The sequence below is a fragment of the Patagioenas fasciata genome, chromosome 5 (assembly GCF_037038585.1).
Source record: "Patagioenas fasciata isolate bPatFas1 chromosome 5, bPatFas1.hap1, whole genome shotgun sequence".
In the NCBI taxonomy this organism is placed as follows: domain Eukaryota; kingdom Metazoa; phylum Chordata; class Aves; order Columbiformes; family Columbidae; genus Patagioenas; species Patagioenas fasciata.
In genome coordinates, this window is record NC_092524.1 from 61,005,604 (window position 1) to 61,019,330 (window position 13,727).

Below are 13,727 nucleotides of genomic sequence, written 5' to 3' on the forward strand. Positions count from 1 at the left end.
TAGACATGGTATAAAACATTACACATGATATGCTTTTTACAAGCAGCTTTTCTTAACAAGATATAACATACAATCTCTGAGTAATCTAAATGAACACCTTAAGAGTTAAAATAAGCATAGTCATCTTTTTCTAGATTCAGGATATTCCATCATATTTTAATGCCTGTGAGTTGTGGATTAAAGAATCTAATTATTCACTAATGAGCAATAATGGTACATATAAACTAAGGGTCACTATCCTATTACAGGCACCCGATGGTTCACTGATAAGCATTTGGTCATTAGATTGACCATAAAATATAGTCAATAATTGAGGTTACTCATAGAGCAGACACCTTATCAGCTTTAGGCATGGTGGGACAGCTTGTCAGTACTCTGTGTACTGATTGTGCTGTGACTGAGCATATGATTAGGGTATTGAAGCAGTCTGTATCTAATGAAACTGCAGGAAAGGCATAGCAATATTAGCACAACCGCTAAATGACTAATGTGTTTTTGTTCCAAGCCTCAGACACTTCAATTAGTTCCAATAAACTCTGATCTAGTGTAGCGGTAGGCAGCGAATTCAGATATTTTGTGTATAAGCTTTCATTACACTAGTCAAAATTTGTAACGTTTCAGGGACAGATGAAATCTGTGTGGCTTTGAATGAAAAATGATGGAAATAATAAAGGCTGTCATTACCATTTTTACTTCAATTTTTTCAGTTTTATTTTTGCGTTTTTTAGATTTAGAGTACTTTCTGGGACAATGCTTAGTGCCTAATTTAAAAGATGAAGCTGACAGCAGCAAATTAGATGTCTACATATTCTGCTTTAAAGTCTGTTCATGCAGTTTATGTAGGCTTGTGCATATAGATCTAAACTTAGAATGTGTTCCTTAGTATTTTGTGCCATATGGAACATTAGTCAAATAGCCTAGTTCTTGAAGGCTTTTGTAGAGATATTGATTTTACTGTGCTTCAAACTGTTGCTGAGAAAATAACCTCAGAACCTATTCTTTTATGATTTTTTTTTTCTGTGAGGATGCCTTAACTTTCATAAATTATTTAATACGGTGAAGGATGCAAAATGCCTTTTGTCTTTCTGAACTGCCGTTCAGGCTTCTGTGGTGCGACCTTGGAAAGTAACCATAGAAACATGTTAAAAGCATCAACTGAAAATCAGTAGTTCGGTTTGACAGTGATGCAAATTCTGTGAAAGAAGATTACGATGTATTAGGAACACTTGAGGCATATATTACTGCTAACCTGTTAAACCTGATTATTCCATGACTATCAGTAGTTTCAGAATTTAATGCGAGGGAAAAAAGCGCAAAAAATGAAACATACATTTTTTAAAAGTTGTCATGTTTAAGATGTTTCTAGCTAAATCACTTCAGCCTGTCATTCTCTGTCCTGTTAAAAGCAAGAATTACATTTCTGCTAAGCTCATAATGTAGTTCACCAGCTCTCTGTATTTAATAGCTGTAAACTTTTGCCCTGTACCCTGCTGGGATGCACTGGTATCCTGGCTTTGTGCAGAACAGACACAATTTAAATCTCTTTGACAGATAAAGTGGATAACTGGGTTATGAATAAGTAGTAGTTCACCAAAAGGTGAAGGAAATGCGTGACTCACTGGATCCCGAGTTACACCTTTTTGTGCTGACCTGTGGTAGTTAAGCTAGTCTGTTAAGTTGCAACAGAAGCGCTTGCTATAGTTACAGGTAACTGTAGTGAATTCTTGGGGAATGATGGGTCAAGGGAAGAAGCAGAGTCGGTTGTTAAAGCTTCCTCATTACACATAACCCACACCCAAGAAATCCTGTGGGAAAATTATGTGGGAAAATTAAATTTGAATTACTTAGGAAAGTGGGGTACCAGCTCTTCTCAGTTAGGCTGCTGTACGGGCGGATATAACCCAAACCTGTGCATGGTTTGTCCCTACTTTGCAGTGTTGTAGCAGTATGACAGGGGCTGCAGGGCTCTTCAGGGATGTGATGGCATTAATGCAGCTCAACAACTGCTTGGTGCATCAACCCTTCTTCATTAAATGCTCCTCAGTGTTCCACATTCTCTTGCTGACATTTGGTCACTGTTGGAAGCTGGTCAGGAAAGGGTGGCTGAGCAATCTGCAACTTGGGGGAGAGCTGTAGATGTGCAGGTGAAGGGGAGCCAGATATATAATTGACCTTTTCCCCTTAATGAATCCCTCCTCTGACTGCAGTGGGCTGAAGCAGCTGGGTGGTCCCTGCTGTGTCCTCCCTCTCGCACAGTGCTGGAAAGGGGGACACCTGCCCAGCCCCCTTTTCCTCTCTGCATGGAGCTGGGGAGAGCAGGAATGCCCTCGACCAGATGTGCAAATGGAGACAGAGCGGGTGCCACCAAAGAACTTGTCTCGTCTTGCTGGTGCCACGCTGTGGCTGCTGGAATGTGGCTGCTAGCTGTCCCCAGAGAGCAAACGTGACCCATGTGTAGCACAACGCTATGCGGGGACAGGAGATGGGCAGGGTGTGCAGCATTGTGCAGGATCTTGTATCATCTTAGGGCAGCTTAAGCTTTCTCAGTTGCTGTGGCAGCATAATACTGCCTATAATTAAGTGCAAACAAAACCGTGTATGCTGTAGGTATATCCCATTTCGTGTTAGCCCATAAAGGAGGATAAATTAGAAGATAAGCCTGAATTTAGTAGGCCTTGTCCTTGGAAACAGAAATGACTCTCAGGACAGCATGCTTAAGAGCAGACCATCATTACTGGCATCATTACTAATACCACATCCTACATTTACACAGTGCTTTATCAGCATACGGTAAGCCAGGTTCCCTGCTATGAAGAGCTCATCTGTGATGACGGCTAGGCTGACGGGGAGACAGAGATGAGAGACAGAGCCGTAGTTCAGCAAAGACAGGAGATAAAGAAATTAGAGTAGTTGAGAGGAGAGGGAAGGTAGAGTTTTGGACATTGGCACTGCTGAAGGCATGAAAAATATCCGGAAGGCAAACAGATCTGTGCTCAGGATATAGCTGCTTAATTAGAGGGGGGAGAACTGAATGATCAACCAAGGTGGAAAGCCCATGGTGTGGATTTGAGAGAAACGGAATTGGCTGAGAAAGCGAGGGTGGTGGTGACCAGATGAAACAGTGTTGGGCATTTAGGAGTCATCGCCGTAGCAAATGAAGCTCCCCAGTGTAGAGGATTAGGGATCAGGTTTAGAGATCATGGTATGAACCAAGGAGACTGTGCAAGGCATTGGTGTCAGGGAGGTGTTTGGAAGGAGGAGCATTGCCTGCACAGCACTGGCCACAGGGGTTGTGTGGGAGCAGGTTGGGCTATGCTGGAGGTGGCAAAATTAAGAAAAGAGGGAGCCTGATGCCAACAAGATTGGCACAAAATATATAAAAGAGGAGACAGTGAAAGAGGGGAGAAAAATGGATGTGGGCACCTCATGGTGAGGTTTGGATTTTGGAGAGGTTGTCCTAGCTCTGTAGCTTCCCAGCAAAAGCAGGATTGGGGCACAACAAAACACTGACTGGATGTCTTAAAGATCTTTGTCATGCGAGGCCACCCCTGGGGAAGGCTGATTTTTGTCAGTCCTGAGTGCCTTGATGGAGGTTCTGGAGCGCCAGAAGCAGCCCTCTCCAGGAGATGTGGTGATTTTTTGGGTGGCTCTGGGTGGATCAGTTCAGGCTGCTGTTGCAGAAGTTGAATCTTAGATTAGGTCTATATTCTGAGACATTCATAATGCTCAGGAGGAAGAGCAAAGCCGAAGAAAATAAAACAGATGTGCTCACAGATATGTCAGATGGAAGAATCTGTGCCTTCAGAGCCACCCAAATTTGAATTTATTTGTGGGGATAAACAGTGGCCAGTGGAAGGGATTTTAAAAAAGGGAAAAATCTGAAGTATTTATGGATAATCTTGATGGGAGTCATGCAGATATTTCTTCTTACTTTGTCCTCTCTCTGATCTTTCCTGAACTTAATATTTTCTCCCTCAGTTTAAGGACTTTTCGTATGATCCTTTCTATATTTTCTCATTAATTCATAGTTGAATACATCTGCTTGCTCTGCTTCCTGAATATATGGAATCTCACTGTTGTCTATATACCAGAGTCTCTTTTCCCTTTGGCTTTTTCCTTCCTTTCTGCCCTTCCTAGCCTGTCAAAATGAACACTTCTGCCTCCCTCCCACACCAGCCCTCCCAGTCTGCCTGCTTTTTTGGTTCCTGAACTCCTGACCACCAGTGCTTGCCCTGACTCTCGTTATTTGGGGCTTCTCAGCTCGTTGGCAGTGGCAGCTGGTGGTTTTGCTGCAGTGGAAATGGAGCATTCCATAGGTAAAATGATAATGGTGACTTTCCTGCGGGGATGTAACTTGACATTTTGCACCTGCTTTACAACTTTATTAGTGACTTTTCAGACTCTTCCAATGTGTTTAACTATTTTAATACTTCCTTAAGACAAAAAGACTTAGCAGGTGAAATACTAAATTCAGACTGATAGTTAATTGAATGTTTAGTTGTCATGACTGACTCGCGGTCACTCTGACACTCAGTCTACTGTGTGCAGGATGTGGTTTGCAGGGCAGATGGACTTTCAAGTGACACCGTCTCTCTTCTGAGCTAGACTGCTTTGCTTGCTTGTGTTTGTGGAAAAATAAGACATCCCACATTATAATTTATAACTAAAATGAAATGTCAAGCCGAACTAATGCACCAGCACTATAACTGTAGTGCTTGACCAACTGTAGGATTACTCTGAAGGGACTTTTAAATTCTTTATGAAACAGCAGTGAATTTGGCTTTCTAAAACTTCCCTCATCCTCTCTGCTGGAGGATGGAAGATGTTTCTTTTGGCAGGACATTTCAGAGAGCTTAGCCAGTACCTCACTCAGCATCAGTTAGTGCTGCTTTACCAGTCATCAGAGTGATGCTCTTGGGGTTGCTTTCTGCTTTGTTGGGCGTCTTGTGTCTTCCGTGGTGGAGCTCAATTATTAAGTGCCCTATGGAGTTTTTGCTGGGAGGAAATGACTCAGTGGAAGTTAATCAGCATAAAATGAATCTAATCTAAGCGTTATTAGTGAAGCTAGTTGGAGTCCAAGCTTCAGAATATTCTGATAATGTGACTGGAGCAGGCCTTCCGGAGCTGCTTATTTCTGCTGAAATCTGAAGTTACTGTCTTTGGGTCAGAAATAGTCAAATCTCTCCATCTGCAGTGATGGAAGAACATGCATCTAACATTTTCCTGCTAAGTGCTATTTTAAATGGTGCTGCCATTTCAGCCTATTATACCTCTGAGAAGTATCATTTTAGAACTCATGTCAGTTAAATAAATCACAGATACACTGGGCTTTAAGAGACGATGTGCCCTTCCTCTGTTTAAAAATACTTATTTTCTGAGCATATGACTTCTGTACTTCGGTGATTTCCACTGCATCATTCAATGCTGTCAGTGACCGTTTAACTTGCTAACAGTAGGAATAAGTAAATGTCCCCCTGAGAAGTTATTTGCTTGGCAGTATAGGTGTCAAGCCTTTGACTAAGCATCTGAAATAAAACCCAGCTGCAGTGAGAATGGAGCCTTTGTGAATTTTCTAGATGTGGACTGAAATGTGGAAGTGAGGGAACTGGAGGTGATGAGAAGGGTATGTCTGTGAGGCTGGTGTATTGGGGCAAAGGAAGGTAACCTGAAAACATAACTCACCCCAGAGCTTTTATGGTAAAGGAGGCTTTACAGTCGCAGATGCTAACTTGTATTCAGACTGCTATATGTAATTGGGAATATGAAAATACTGAATTTCTCCCTTGCTCAGTCCCTCTCTTTCTGATATTTGCCTGAATCTAGTGTATCAGATGAACCCCTTGTTAGCCGCTTCTTGCATTTTCTGTCTCATCCTTTCCGCTTGCAAATGTGCCTGTTTCTTCCCTGGAGCAGCCTGAATGAGCAGAATGCTTTTGCTTTTCATACCAGATTGTTCTTGATGGATAGCATGAAGTAGAATATCCTTTGTAACAAAAATAATTTATTGCCTGGTAAGTAATTTTGATTCTGCCTTCTTTCTGTATGTTGGGAGCTGATATTGCAGGGCAAAATCTTAAGTGATCTATTTAAGTAATTAATAATGAAGGGCTAGTTAGCACCATTGTTTGTGTTTCATGACTTTCTAGTTTTAAAAATGTCTTTATTACTTTTTCTTGGTAGAACACAAACGAGACTAGAATTTTATTTTCCTCAACGTGACTGTTTCCTAAGTCTACGTCTTGCTGGCAAAGATGACAAACTTTTTTTTTGCTTAAGGAGTGTGCTTAGATTGATGTGGTTCTGCTTCCTTTAGCTCAGTTAGTTCATGAAACAGAGCGAGGAAATATTACTGGCTTTCAGGTAGCTGTATTTTCAATACATAGCTATCTATGCAGTGTGCAGCCTGGGAACTGACATATTTCTATATTAGGTGTTGACAGTCTTGCTTACATAAAGATTAACCTACACAGGTTTTCAGCAGTTTGTCATATGGTACACTTGTAAACAGCAAGTACAGAAGTACAGCAATATGTTAATCTGTGCTTGCTTTGTTTAACATCATTAGTGAACAGAGCTGGAAATGATATGTGGCAGGCTGCGGTGACTAGCTGTTATTCTGAGATATATATCTATATATCTGTATCTCTCTCTATATATACAGATATATAGAGATATAGAGATATATATATGTCAGTTCCTGAACCCTGGTCCTGTCTGCTGAAGCAATCTTCTTCTGCCAGAAAAGTGTCTTAAATCTGCAGGCTGTAGAGAACATGGAGCTGACATCACTCATGACAATTTCATAGCAGTGACCTCATAAACTGTTGGTGGAAAAAATGGTTGGAGTGTAACAGTTAGTGTTCATGTAGATCTGCTCTTTGGTGTTTCTTAAACCTGAGGAAAAATTACAGGAAAGAGCTGTGAAAATTCCTCCTTGGATTCCTGCATGCAACTAGCTTGGATGCTTGAAAATGGGCTTGTTTGGTGACTTCTGTTTGAATAAGAATGTGTAGGTGAGAGGAGGGATCAGCTGTTGGGTCTGTACACTGTGAGGGAGCACTTCTGATGCTGGGGTACCCTGCATGTTTGCTTTAACTTGTCATGCTACAGAGGTCTATTTGAGTTTATCCCAAATGGCTTTGTCTGGTCTTTTTGTGTGGTGCCTGAATTCAGACAAGTCTCAACTGTTGCATACTGATATGTTAAGCCTGCTTTCTATATTTTATGAAGATGTGAATAGAGAAGAGGGAGAGCAGCAAGGATGGTCAGAAATCAAGAAAACTTGATCTGTGAGGAAAGGTTGGAAGGACCAGGACGTCTTCATTTGTAAATGAGATGACTGAGATGTGGTAGTGGTTTTCATACCAGTAACAGCTGCTGCAGTAGAAGGAAATAAGGTGCTCTACATGTCTGCTGGGGGGGGGGTTGCGGGAAAACAAGAAACACAAATTCCAGCAAGGCAGACCTATGAGAAACATGAGGTATGAATTTTCTAACAGTAAGAATAGTTAAAAACAGGAATTGATTACCTTGGGAGGATGTGGATTTGCTTTTACTGGAGGTTTCAAAGAACAAATTGGACAAACATATATATTGGGAGTGTGTTAGGTAAAGTGCATTCTACTGTGGAACATTGGGAAAATGTAGATAACCTCTAAAAATCTCTTCTGGACCTGACTTCTCTGATCAGCTGTGAGTAGATGATGTTCCTGATATGACAACATAGCTGAATTTTATTTCTGCCTTGCTGACTTTAATAAGAGATAGTAAGAGAAAATGAAGAAGTCATTCAAAGTGAGAGGTTGAAATTCAGCCTGAATTGCAAGATCATGCTATGTGCAATAGGCAAAGCATGAATTTAATATCATATTTGAGATACTATATCTCATAATGTTTGCTTGGTAATATCCCCAAAATATTAGATGTGGTTTGACATTTTGGAATGTTTCAGAATAATTGTTTTCTATTGAAACTTCATTGCCATCACCCATCATAAAATTGCCATTGTTTGAGGCTGTGCATTGTGATCCAGATGGACTAATTATTTATTGAGGAAGTTGAACCACTGAAATAAGGAACATTAATTGTTTGTTCTTCCTGGCAGTGCTTCTTGACAGCATTGCTGGGACAGCTAAGCAAACAAAGGTTTGATGCTGTGCTTGTTTAATGGTACTAACATAAGAAAAGCCATTATATCCTCCTCAAGCTCTGTATGCATTGCAGGAACCTCGTAGGCTTGTTCTAGGGGGAAGAGCAAACCATAACCTCAAAATTTAATCTATACTTTATAAGTGACTCCTTGGGCAAAATTTATGGTAGGAATACAGATGGTTCCTGTCCTTTCCAAACCTTCATGACAGATTTAGACATTCCCAGATTTCTCTTTAAAAATGGCTCTATCTGAACCAGGTTTTGTTTTCCAAATTGAATGCCATTCGTGGAAACTAATACCTTGTTTATTTTTAAGTTTTCTTGAGGTTTTGGGTAGCAACTGCACTGTTTCGTTGTGCTACCTTTCTAATTTTAGAACCACAAATCAAACAATAATAGCACTAATAAAAGTAATAATGCCAACCAAGTGTATTCTGTGAGTTGCGGAAGGCTCAGGACAGAGTGCTGGAGGGTGTATTGTAGGACATCCGTCTATTTGTTGTCTGTGTTGACAAGTAATTAAGGAAACAATAACTGGAACTGCAGATACAATGAGAGACTCTGACTTTCCCACTGCTTCCTTTGGAGCTGGTTTTCACTGGGGAAGGCTTGGGATATGTGGTGGAGGAGTGATGCCTTGTTGGGCTGGAAACTGGGAAAGTTTGGAAGAGTGGACTGTTTCCCAGTGTAAAACTGCGTCCAGAATTTTGCAAGCTTGGCAGAGAGTTCAGAATCAGGATAAAAACTGCTTTTGTGGTGATTGTCAAGGTCAAACCAAACTCCTGAGTAAGTGTACTCTTGAGTAAATGCCAAAGTTTAGGATATTTAAGGCTTGGACTGTACTCTTCTTTGGCCTTGACTCTCTCAGTAAAGCCCTTAAGCATTCTCACAGTATGAATAATGGCAACGATCTCTGAAAGATAAGGCTGGCTAATAACACTAAAACTGTTAATATGTAATGAGTCACACTGAAACAAATGTGCAGAAGTTTTATTATTTTTGCCAGTGGAGCTTACTAATGGGAAGCAGGACTTGCACTTCTGTTTCTGACTTGCAGTGGTTTGTCTGTAAACCCAATTCATCAATTAAATCCTCTGTATATTTCTCAATTGACCCATTTCTAATGTGTGTCCCAGAGTATATTTCACATCAGTCTTCCTTCTGAAGCTGATAAATTCCACAAAGTGTTAAGCAAAATTTTTATAATTGTGCATAGTTATAAAAGTTTCAAATCTAATTTTATTTTTCATGGAGAAATTATGCCCAGAAGGAACACTATTCCTTAGGGGATTAAATTGTACTGTTTACTTTCACAGCTATAATGTGCAGAACGTGTACAGTGAGTGTAAGCTGGAAGCAGCTTGCAGTACATCAGAATATCTGAAATGTCACGTTAACCACGTAGGCAGAATTTAAAACAAAAAAGTGTGTAGTTCTTTTAATAGGCAGGGTTTGTAGCTACTGTTGAGGCACAGTCCTATTCCCTAGGTGCTGAGCATTATGTCATTGATCTGACCATGCTTTTCGTCACTGGTCTCATCCATGCATGGCAGAAAACCTAGTAACCTGTAAATTGTGTAGGGGAAAGAGCAGGTTAGAGCCTGTCCCTTGTCATTTGATATTTGAGTGCTCCTGCATGTGCCATATATTATTTTTATTTTCTACCATGACACCTTGCTATGGGAAAAGAACTCTCCAGAGCATCTTAAAAGACATCTCCTATTAAAGATGGAAAGAGTTAAGCAAAATACAGACAGTAGATCTCGCAACCAGAGGTAAACATAATATATGTGGGTGCCCCTCATGCTTTAATTGGAATAGAGGCATGAGAGTGTGTTGCTTAGTTTCCTTTGCAAGAATGTTTTGTGGAAGAGTGCTTGGTGGCGGCTGAATGGGGAAAGTGAAGGTAGGTAGAAAGCATACATCTCTGTCAAAGCTGTGACAAAATGCTTGGAAAATGCCCAGAAAAACAAATTACTACAATGCTTAAGTCTAGCATAGTGTTCTCCACAGGTCATAATTTTCCCTGTGAGGAAACAGGAGTTGATATTGGAGAAGGTCAGACAGCCCACTGTGGTGCTGAAGATGGATGTGAGGGCCTCCTGTGCAAGATTAAACTTGAGAAAAAGAAACAAATCGGGAAAGAGTTGTGCCACCTAATTAGGCTCCTACAGAAAGTGTTCTGATATGAGCCTGACTTCGGTCTTTCTGATGCTAGGCAAAAAAGGCCCCATTTATGAGAGACAAAGTCCCCCTGAGAAAAGGAATGCTGGAGAAAAAAAGTTCTGGAAACTTAAGTGTAAGTTCAGTAATGGGTTGTTGGATGAGGACTGCAGAAAATCTAGCACTCTGGAGTGTCTCAGAAGTGGCTCCCTGTAAAGACATACTCTCATGAATTTTACTCAACTAAGGAGTTTTGTGAAGCTGGATTTTGTTTCATTCATGTCCAGAGCAGCTTGGCCTGTATTTTGGCCTAACAAGTACTTGGCTGGGGTGCCACCAAGTATATTGTTGGTGCTGCGAGAAGTGTATAAGGATTGATGAGTCCTTCTGTGGTGCTCTTTGCCTGGACCAGTCCAGGAGCCCAAGCAAAGCATACAAAGGCTGCTGCCCAGCTGGCTTTTGTAGTAGTTAAAATAACTGACTGTTCTTTTTGTAGGAGCTGAGGGTGGCAATTACTTAAATTCATATTCAGAGTCTACAGTTTGATAGTGATGTTTCATTTTGCCTAAATTGCCTATTCTTTCCATTAGATCCTTAACTTTTCCCTTTTAGAAACAAAACAATACACACAACAAAACCCAACAAACCCAACAAGCTGTTTGATACTGCTGGTACAAGATGTCTGTGGTGTTCCAGCTCCAGAAACAACCTCATTTTAATGTCATGCAAAGGAATTCTTGCATTCAAACACAGAGAGGTTGCAATTAAGCTTTGTGCACTGCTACCTGAGAAGAGATGCTTTTTAAATGTTAACCACATACTTCATTATTAGTGCCATTGGCCTGTTGCCCATCAAAGCACTGATTATTTTCTACAACAGCTACTCCAGTTCCTCTGCTTTTTCAGCTTCCTGTTATCTGACACAGACATCAGCAGTGCCTTTGCCAAATTTCTTAGTAAAATTGTGGCACTCCAGACTCATAGGAAGAGGATTTATCAGCACTAGAGCAGTTAATTGCTTTAGCTAGCATATGGCACTGTCCTTTGAACAGTGGAGTTGCAGAAAGTTTGTGAATACTGTTGGAAATGGATCATTTTGGAAGTTGTCCTGGCTTGATGGGGGGGGGTTAAGACAACCAGTAATGGATTTGATATCTTCGATCTGATGTTTGAAATGATCCACAGCTGTGTTACTGAGCTATTTTGAGAGATACTATAAGAAGGCTGACTTTTCTCTTTATTTGCTTATCTATTTTACTTAGCTGGGCCCTTTTGGATCAATTTACTCATTGAGTTGTTAGCGGTTAGTTAGGTGCTTGAATACAAAATTCCTGAGTAAATTTGTCCTTTGTATCTCATTCTATTTCATGTATGTTTCCCAGAGGAGCTCCTTCAGCCAAATCTATTGAATGAATAATTGTTTCATCAGTAGTTAATATATATCTTGATTGCACTTTGAAGACATTCTCTTGAGGAGTTTTTATCATTTCAACAAGGGATCATCGCATGTAAACAAGGAAATAAACATTATCTTTCATATTAATCAGCACAATGATTAAATAATAACCGCATTTGTTAATTGGTACTTGGAGATAGAGGGTAATGACTGTCTTGAGTTCAACAATGAAAGTACCAACAGGTAGAGACTCTTTTCTGCACAATAAAGCTCCATGTAATTTAGGAGGCGTTACGGTCTTAATGTGCAGCTGCAACCATAGTCAAGTTGTACAACTGTTTGCCTGGTATCCTATTTCAAACATATGTTTTCATACCAAATGAGGTATTAGCAAGGGGATTTGAGATATAGGCAGTTAAATCAGTTCTCATTGACAACAAAACCTCGAAGTTCTGCATAAACCTGTGCTTGCAGTGTTTTGCTTCGCTGTGGGACGCAGTTCCTGCTGGTTTCAGGATGCAGCAGAAGTCAAAAGCTGCTTCTTTCCTCAGAGGCAAAAGTCCAGCTTGTCCCTCACAAAACAGTGGTTTCTGGCTCTCTCTGAGAGTTCCAAACTAGAGCCTCATTTTTTCATCATTTGAATCTTTGTCTTTTTCTACATATTGCAGTGTTTGTAGAGGAAGCACATAGCGAGTCTGTATCTCTAGAAGCTGAGGAAGTAAAAAGATACAGGAGTTTAACATACAAGTTTGGGAATATAGACCATAGGACTGGGAATTTTGGAGCTTGTATTGAGTCCTGCTCCTCGTACTGATTCACTGTCTAATGTTGACCCAAGGGAGCAATTTTGTTGCTCAGATACAGCCAGTTCTCCGCACTGCAACTAATTTGAAGCAAATAGTGGTGCTCGAAGTAACTGTGTGGCCCTCCTGCTCTCAGTGTTCATTTTTTGCTTCTAACCTGCCATAAATATAGACAAAGGAAGAGTTTCCTTCTCTGATCAGTTTGCTAAGCTGACTCAGCCTGAGGCTGCCTGACGACTAGATCTGTGGCAAGGTTAGGGGTCTAGAGTTACCCTGAATTAGGTATGACAGCAAAGCACTGCCTTAGTTTCTCCATATGTCTGTTGCTTATAATGCTCCACAGATGATAGTGCCAGTTTGATCTCACTGAAAAGTACTTGGAGATTCCGTGCTGAAAGACATGATGAAAATATAAGGTAGCTATTGTATAAAGAGACTTTTTGTCATCATGTATTTGTAAACTAACTTGTCCAAAGTGCCTGTGTATTGCAAGCATGGACAAGAAAAGTGCTTTGTCTCCAGACGACCTGTTGGCATCAGTGGTGTGGTCTCAGGTTGCCCACAAGTGCTGGCAGTATAACACTCTGCATTTTTGCTGCCCTAGCAGTCATTCAAAGTCATGTTAAAAGATGGCATGTTGGATGCTTTTACCATGTGTATCTGGCAGGGGCTCTCTACTGACAGTCTCAGGGTCAGATCACATACATCCTATTCAGGTGGCCAAGCTCTCCTTGGCTTTGACAGAGTGAAGATTTCACTCTCAGTGCAACCCTCAGTTGCCCAGCATGTGTTCACTGACGCTATGTTCTACTTAACTCTGCAGGGGGATTTTTGCCATGTGAGTTTTGATGTAAGTTTCTGTTTCTTGCTATACTGTTTGGTGTTGCTGGTGGGGAACAGAAGAAAAGTTGATTATGTTCATATCCTTATTTACAAGGAAGAATGTTACCATTTTAATTTTATGTTTTAATTTTTCCTTCTTTAGCTTTTATGTTTTCAAATTCTGCATTTCAAAAGCAGGATCATTATCATTCAGAACATTAAAGCATGTCTTTTTAATAGCTTTCTCTTTTAATGTGAAAGAATGGAATGGAGGAGGAAAAACCAATCTGTCTTGAAGGAAATTCTCTGTTATCTCAGGATTTTCAGTGCAACCAACAAGAGAGGATCTTGAGCTCAGCTGACTTGGGACTGTTATTCTCTGCCTTGAGTAA

The 13,727-nt window shown here is 40.6% G+C and overlaps 1 protein-coding gene across 4 annotated transcripts in view; it reads left to right on the forward strand.

Annotated features, from left to right (window-relative positions):
* KIF26A (kinesin family member 26A) overlaps positions 1-13,727 on the forward strand; it is a 104,531-nt gene that overhangs the window by 58,990 nt on the left and 31,814 nt on the right. The window lies entirely within an intron of this gene.